At 46.8% G+C, this 7,546-nt stretch overlaps 1 long non-coding RNA gene across 1 annotated transcript; it reads right to left on the bottom strand.

Moving 5' to 3' along the window:
• Positions 1 to 1,534: 1,534 nt before the first annotated feature.
• On the bottom strand, positions 1,535 to 2,113 carry LOC119364684. Its single transcript, XR_005175039.1, has 2 exons — positions 1,997 to 2,113; positions 1,535 to 1,923 (listed from the first exon to the last, which is right to left on the bottom strand). It is a non-coding gene; the product is annotated as an uncharacterized LOC119364684 (long non-coding RNA).
• Between the last annotated feature and the right edge of the window lie 5,433 nt (positions 2,114 to 7,546).

Genomic DNA, 7,546 nt, shown 5'->3' on the forward strand with positions numbered 1-7,546 from the left:
CTACTGTTTTTAGAGTTTGTTCAATAGAATCACCAACTTTTTAGTCATTGTACAGTACAAAACAGCAGCTATATTTTTTTACCGAATTTGCATAAATTAAATTTCAAACTTAGATATACAAAAAAACAAAAAAAAACTGTTTGCAAACCAGGGCCGGTCCTAAGATTTCGGGGGCCCGGGGCGAGATTAAACCTTGGGGCCCTTATTTTACACAAACATAAATAATTATTGCAAAAAGTATGTTGAATCATTAGTCAAAGAAAATACAATTTTCTCTTATAAGTATTTTCTTTACTAATATGTCCCGTAGCTTTATTATTAAGTTTATCCTAATTTGTTTCATCATAATCAGCTATGGTAAAATCGGGTACCTTGTCAAGTCTAACCGATGATTTCAATGCACATGATCACTCATATGTCATCCATTTAGATGTCAGCATTGTATTATGTATAACCCCTACCTTATGGATTAGTATTAGTTTATTCGTCCATAGCAATTACCGGCAAGTCGCCAACAGAAATTTGATAACGCCAATAATATCTATCCATTACCAACACTCATAAATCGATTATTAGTGCCCAGTTGCAAAGAACGCAGAGGCCATGTTGATGATCAATTACAAATATTAATCAACCATGATGGTAAATTTTCATAGTCCATATAAACAACCTACACAAATAGAGATTATAGAGAACTCAAAAGAAAGATTAGAGACATACCTTCTCTTCTACTCCTATGTAATTGTAATGCCTCCCGGCGAGTCGGTGTGGTCTCATGGGAGGCAGCGACTGCATATCTCCGGCAGTCCAGCCCTCCTCCGACTCGAGGCGGCACCGCGCATCAAGCACGGCGATCTTTGATTAATTCTCACCCGTGTGTAGCATAGTCACCGTCTCCTGTTTTTCTCACCAATTGGAAGTATACTGTTTGGCTTGTGGATTATAAGGAAGTAAATTAGGAGCGAATTTTTTCATCACTACGTCTAATTAATCGCATGCAATAACTTCCCTTTTGATCAATCACAAGGGCCCTCAATAGTAGCACGGAGGAAGGAAAGCCGAGAAATCAGGGAAAACGTTGTAGGACTCCGATTTTCTTGAGTTGGAGTATATGGAAATAAATCCGGATTCTGGGCCACGGCGCTAGGCTAATTAACAACAGAATTGGGGGCCCCTTGGCACCTGGGGGCCTGGGGCGGCCGCCCCGTTCGCCCCCCCTCAGGGCCGGGCCTGATGCAAACAACAGTCATATAGCAACAAAAACAGCAGTAATTTAACAATACAAATTAAGTACCACTTGATTGAAATTCAGTATTAAATTTCAAACTTAGCTATAAAAAACAAAAAAAACTGTATGCAAACAACAGTAATATAGCAACAAAAATAGCAGTAATTTAACAATACAAATTCAGTACCACTTGATTGAAATTCAGTATTAAATTTTAAACTTAGCTATACGAAAAAAATTGTATGCAAACAATGGTCATATAGCAACAAAAACAGCAGTAATTTAACAATACAAACTAAGTACCACTTGATTGAAATTCAGTGCCACTTGCTTGTAATTCAAAAGGTCAATACATTCAAATTCAGTACCACTTGCTTGTACACTTAGGCTACAAAATAATATAGTTAACCCCATACTACTATAGTTAACCATGTCCAAAATACTACTGTATCTAACAAGTTCCATGCTAGAACAGATAATCATCATCGTCACCACCATGTACAAAATATTATCTAAGGAGCTTCCATGCTAGAACAGATTATCATGGTCAGCCGTCAAGAGTTGGGTGAAACTCATAATATTATTGCACTCTTGAAGCACCAAATTTACTTCTTTGTTGTTGTGATACTTCTCCACTTCTACTTGAGGCTGCACACCATCTTTTTTCTTTTGTTGTCATCCTTCTTCCTTTGTGGCTAAGAACAAAAATCACTGTAATTAGTTAACAAATGAGCAATAACAACATATCATGTACCAATTGCAACTTACCTTTTCTCCCTGTTTTGTTGGTCCTTTAGTTACTCTGTGCTTCCCCTTGAGTAACTTATCAAGCCAATTTTTCTTTCTCCTTAAGTTCTTTGATTGAACCTCTTTTTTGTTCAGCCGTGCAGCCTGTCCATAAGCCAACTCCCGCTGCCGCTTGCTTCGCAAATGGTTCTTTCGGTCACGGCAAGTGTAACCAAGGTTGTTAGAGCCACCAACTAGACGACAAGCATACTCATGTGAAGCTTTTGGCATAATTCTAGAATCATCGGCTGTTTCTATCTCGAAAGCTTGCACTTCTAAAACGTAACCAAGGTGTAGTGTTTCCAACCTACGGAGTAATCTGCAGTATACTAGGAGAGGGAACACGTAATTTAACTTGTTTCGGTGCAGCGGTGATATTGATGCAAAGTCATAGAACTACACATATTATCAATTAATTCTGAAACGAAACTAACCCAAACCGTGCTAACTCTGAACCCAAACTGCACAGGCATCAAACTGATGTGAAGGAAGAGGAGAGACGACCTGGGAAACCAGACGTGGTGGTCAGGGTGGCGCTCCTCCGTGGACCGCGGCGGCAAGTTGCTGCTACCCGGCGCACGGCGACGCTCTTCTAGTTCCCCGGCGACTCGGCGGAGCTGGTTCCCGCGGGGGCTCGGCGGCGCTGATTACCGCCGCGGCGAGGCGGAGCACTTCACTGGGGCGGCGGCAGCGCGACCCTGCGTGTCCTCCTCGGCGGCGGCGCGACCCTGCGGGTCCTCCTCAGCGGCGGCGCGGCCCTGCCTATCCTCTGCGGCGGCAACTCTCGGCGCCAATCTCCCCTTTCTCCGCCACAAATTGGTTCCGAGCGGGCAGAACCACCGCGACTTGGTCCAAGTCTGATCGCCAAGGATTTTTTTTTGCCTTGGATCGCTGTGGATCGCTGTGGGACGTTGGATGAAGATTGGAGGGCGGATGGGAGGCCGCATGTTGCAGCGTGACATGCTGTAGGCATGTCACCTGATCCCAGTCCCCCCCCCCCTCAGGGCCGGCCCTGCCGGCGACCGGCCGTTGACGACGCCAGCGACGGGGGAGCAGACCACCAGAGGACGCGCGAAGTGGCGTGTTCGAAGCACGGGCTCGTGCCGAACCTAGCTAGGGCGGCGCTGCTACTTCTGAGTCACCGGAACGACGCCGACGACAACCATCTGAGGCGGCGCACGGCGCGGTGATGTTCCAGGACGCGGTTGAGAGGGAGGAAGGGCTGGGGAGGTTGGCCTGCTCACCAGGAGTGCGACGGAAGGATCGGGGAGGCCGGAGGAGTAGCGGCGGCGGCGCCATGGTCAACGGCACGGCGGCTAGAGCTCGGGAAGGCGGCGTCGCGGTCGTCGACGGCGGCCATGGCCCGTGTTAGACAGCGGAGAAGGAGGGTTCGCGGGGCTCGACTCTGGCCGCGCCTCCGTGATTCCTTCGCTGGGGTGAGAGAGTTGACTACGGCGAACTCAGCAAATAGGACACCATAGAGCAACGCCGGAAGAAAACCGGCGATGACATGATTCTTGAAGGCGTTATTGCTTGGTCGGATGATGAGGATGAAGTTAGGGACCACTGGTACTTAGTCGAGTCATGTGGAAAACTATTAATGGTGATACGACAAGTTCGAGTGCCCTCCTATAATATCAGCTTCACTCTCAAGGTAGAGGTTTATGAGGCGGATGCCTGCAAAGGTGCCCACTGCTGGGTGCCGATTGTTGGTGGGCTAGGCAGCCAAACGCTTTTCATCAGCAGATTCTTCTGCAAGTCTATTTCAACTTGTGATGAGGCGGACCAAGATGCTATTCATTTTATCGACACGGGCGAGAAATACAACATGAAGTCACAAACTATGAGCAAGACATGGAGGGACATTGAATACTTTGAGTCCATGTGGATCTTTTCTCCCGAGCTAGTGGTTTAATACTAGTATCTGTTTTTTGAACCAAAGTTCAATAGTATTTGTAACGACTTAGAAAAATTTCATACTATGTAACAATATGCCATTTGTTAGACATAAGTACCCACAGAGTGTTTTTTCATCGCACAATATTCCTCCTTTGTTTTAAAAGACACTATACAATGTTTTTTTTGGCGGGGTACACTATGCAATGTCGTAAGAAAAGCAACGTTATGCAAAGTTGAACTTTAAAAACATATGAGGTTACGCAAAGTTGTAACCTAGACTACCAAGTCTCTACATCAAAACAATAAAAGAAAACTACTATCACGTTGCATGAAAAAGAAAGAGAGAGCGAGAACGATGCATCAGCATCATTGTTTTGCCTAGGCAGAATCATTGTTGGACAATGATACAGAGAAGCGCCGCACCGTACGCTCTCTCGTGCGGCGCGTCACGACCTGAAAAAAGCACCGCGTGCCTATAGGAGCAGCCCACGCCTGGCCTATATCCCATCAAGCCCACACCTTATCTCCTCGTCCTGCTCTCAACCACTTTTTTGTCTCTCTCTCCTCGAAGACCGCCACGGGAAGGAAGGGCCAGGAAGAGGAGGAGGTCGCCGCCGTCGCCGCGCCGGAGAGGACGGGAGGAGGAGGTCGCCGCCGTTGCGGAGCATGCATCGGAGTCCGCTGCCGCTGCCGTGCCACCGGAGAGGACGTCACTGCCGCCGTCGAAGAACGCGGGAGAGCACATCGGGAGGCTGCTCGAGGAGGCCGCCTCCCTCCTACGTGCTGGGCTAGCCAAGTCGGTGGGGGAGGGAGGGCTCCTCCTCCCTCCTAGCCGAATTGGAGAGGCAGAGGAGTCCCTCCTCCCCACTCCTTCCGGTTGTTCTTTTTCCTTTCCAATTTGGCATGTGGAGTTTGAATCGGGTTGGTATACAGAGTTTTATTCGGTTTGCGAAACCGTGGCCTCTTGTGTCCGCCTATATAAACGAGACCCCGGGGCAAGGCAAACAACACAACAAGCACACGTGCCCACGCAGCCCCGGCCTCCACTCGCGCCCTGCCCGAGCCGCCGCCGCTGCCTGATCGCCTCCGCCGCGCTGCCGCCCGCCGCCGCCGCCGCGCCGCCGCCCGCCGCCGCCGCCGATCACCACCGCCCCGTCGCTGCCCACCGCCGTCGCCCTCCCGCGTCGCGTTGGCCATCCCCGGTGCCCGGTGCTCCATCCTCTCCTCCTCCGGGATCACATCTAGATCTTCTGATCTCGCCGGTGATCGCCGGAACCTTGTCGGAACCCTAGTTCCGGCAATCTCCGAAGGACCGTCCGGGCGAAGCCCTGCCAGAATTGCACCACGTTCATCATCACTCCGCTGTGATGTTGAAGTGATCTCTCTAGCTCGCCGTGTATCCGCTGGAACGGAGAAGCGCCAGCGTCATCTAGTTGTACGTGTGTATCACCTCGGAGGCGTTGCACTTGCTGCGCTTGGATCATCTCGCGGATCACCAAGACTGAACAGATCGTGACCGGACTTCATCGACACCCTCCTTCGAGCTTCCGCTACTGATTTGCAACGGTATGTAAATCAAGTTATGCATGTTTGCATATTCATGTTTCGTTGCATGCATCTCCTAGATGGATCTTGGCTAGGGTTTATTCGTTGTTGCGTAGGAATTTTTTTTTGTTTTCCATGCTGCGAATCCCAACACGGATAACTATCTAGTAAAACCCCTCTCAAGTTAGCATGGGAGTGGCTTAATATTAACATTTTTCTTCTGTTCTTTTTTCATTATCTACCATATTTTCCTCAAAATTTGTATTTTTTAACCTTTTTACAGTTTTCAGAAATCTGTTTCACATCAAATAACTACTATCGAGAAATGTTGTAGATGTGGCAAAAAGTGACAAGTGCATAAAGTTCCATCCGAAGTTTGAACGCATTGCCCATCGTGTCTGCAACTTCCGGTCTCCAAGTTGAAACAATCTACTCCTACAAGGATTGTTCAGTTATGTTTCTTTTTTTCATGCGCCAAAAGATGCGCCAAAAGGAGCCGACTTCCATTACCAAAGGATAACATAACAAATAGTTTTTTCTAGAAAATACCAAAAAACGCATCAACTGAGAAGAAAAGCAAACTAAAGTATAGAAAGATCAAACATAAAACCGTCTAACACAACCACATTGACCATTAAGTTTAGAAAGACTCGTATTACAACTCAAATAGGAAGCAGTTTGAGACAACCATCCAAACAATTTCTCCCAGCTAATGAATCCTGATGTTTGGATCAGCCTTCAATCGATTGTCACATCCTCTCTTTTTTTTGTATCCACTGCTTGCTCAATTCACTGGTTTAGTTTCTTTGAATGTACTCCAGCCTTCAAGCGATAATCTTTAATACCGGTTGGTAACAACAACCTGTACGAAAGGTACACTGCCGCGCTCTCGACCGCGGCCACGTGGTTTGCATTAGAACCGGTTGGTAACTCAAACCGACACTATAATTCTTTAACTGTGGCCCATCTATGGATGCGCCACAGTTAAGACCTTAACAGTGGCGCGTAGTCTGTGACGCACCTCACGTACGCCACAGACCGTTATTTACGTGCGCCACAGAGGGTCAATCCTGGGGTAGTGCTCTAGCCGACGTGCAAGCAAAATTCTAATTATGCTAGGAGTGGATGAGGTTTTAGCGCTACAGGAAAGGATCATGCATTGGGTTAGGTAACTCTACCTGCCCATAGACGATAAACGACAGTGGAAGCGCATGCTTGCTGCTGCGATAATAAAATACTTTGACAACAGGGTTCACAAAGTCAGGCGATGGTTGCCTTACTTGCTAATATTGATTAATAACTCTTTGATTGTGTCGATCTCTGTTTCGAACTTGTTCATTGGTGTTGTCCATCTTGATCTTGATCATCGGACTCATGGCTCACAACGACTCTAGATCCTACCAGGAGGAACCAGAAACACCAAAACCAAGGAAAACGACAATCAACTATGGCATTGATGCAATGCACGAACAATACGGTGACATGAATTAACCCTACAGCATGCCAATCATATTAATTAGGATTGGAATTCTTAATTATAGCATTTCCATAAAACCATAAACAATAACAAAAATTGATTTAATTAATTGAATTCCTAAATACGCTCAAAATTCAAGTTATTCAAATGTGCATGAAAATGATACTGAAATATAGAGCTTAAAATACATAACATTGTGATATATAAAACACATTTTTTTTGAATTACAGAATAAAAGTTATGGAATTTACAAGACTGAAACAAAATCTAGAATTTCTGGAAATTAACAGAACGGGGGCAATCGCTGTGGTACATAGCAGTGGTGCCCAGGGGTCAGCGGGAAAAAAATTATATGAGACCAGGTCTGATATAAACCAGGTGAGACCCACCCTGATGGATGACATGTGGCATTCACAAATCACAAAGCATCTAATCTCTCCCCCCTGATTTCAGGTGGGGGATGGGGTAGATGCTTTGTGATTTGTGAATGTCACGTGTCATCCATCAGGATGGGTCTCCCCTGCTAACCCGTGAGACCTGGTCTCATAGAATTTTTTTCCGGGGTCAGCGTGCCACGCAAGCAGACCACGGGCCCGGGTCAACGGTCAGGC

The sequence above is a fragment of the Triticum dicoccoides genome, chromosome 2B, assembly GCF_002162155.2.
Source record: "Triticum dicoccoides isolate Atlit2015 ecotype Zavitan chromosome 2B, WEW_v2.0, whole genome shotgun sequence".
Lineage (NCBI taxonomy): Eukaryota > Viridiplantae > Streptophyta > Magnoliopsida > Poales > Poaceae > Triticum > Triticum dicoccoides.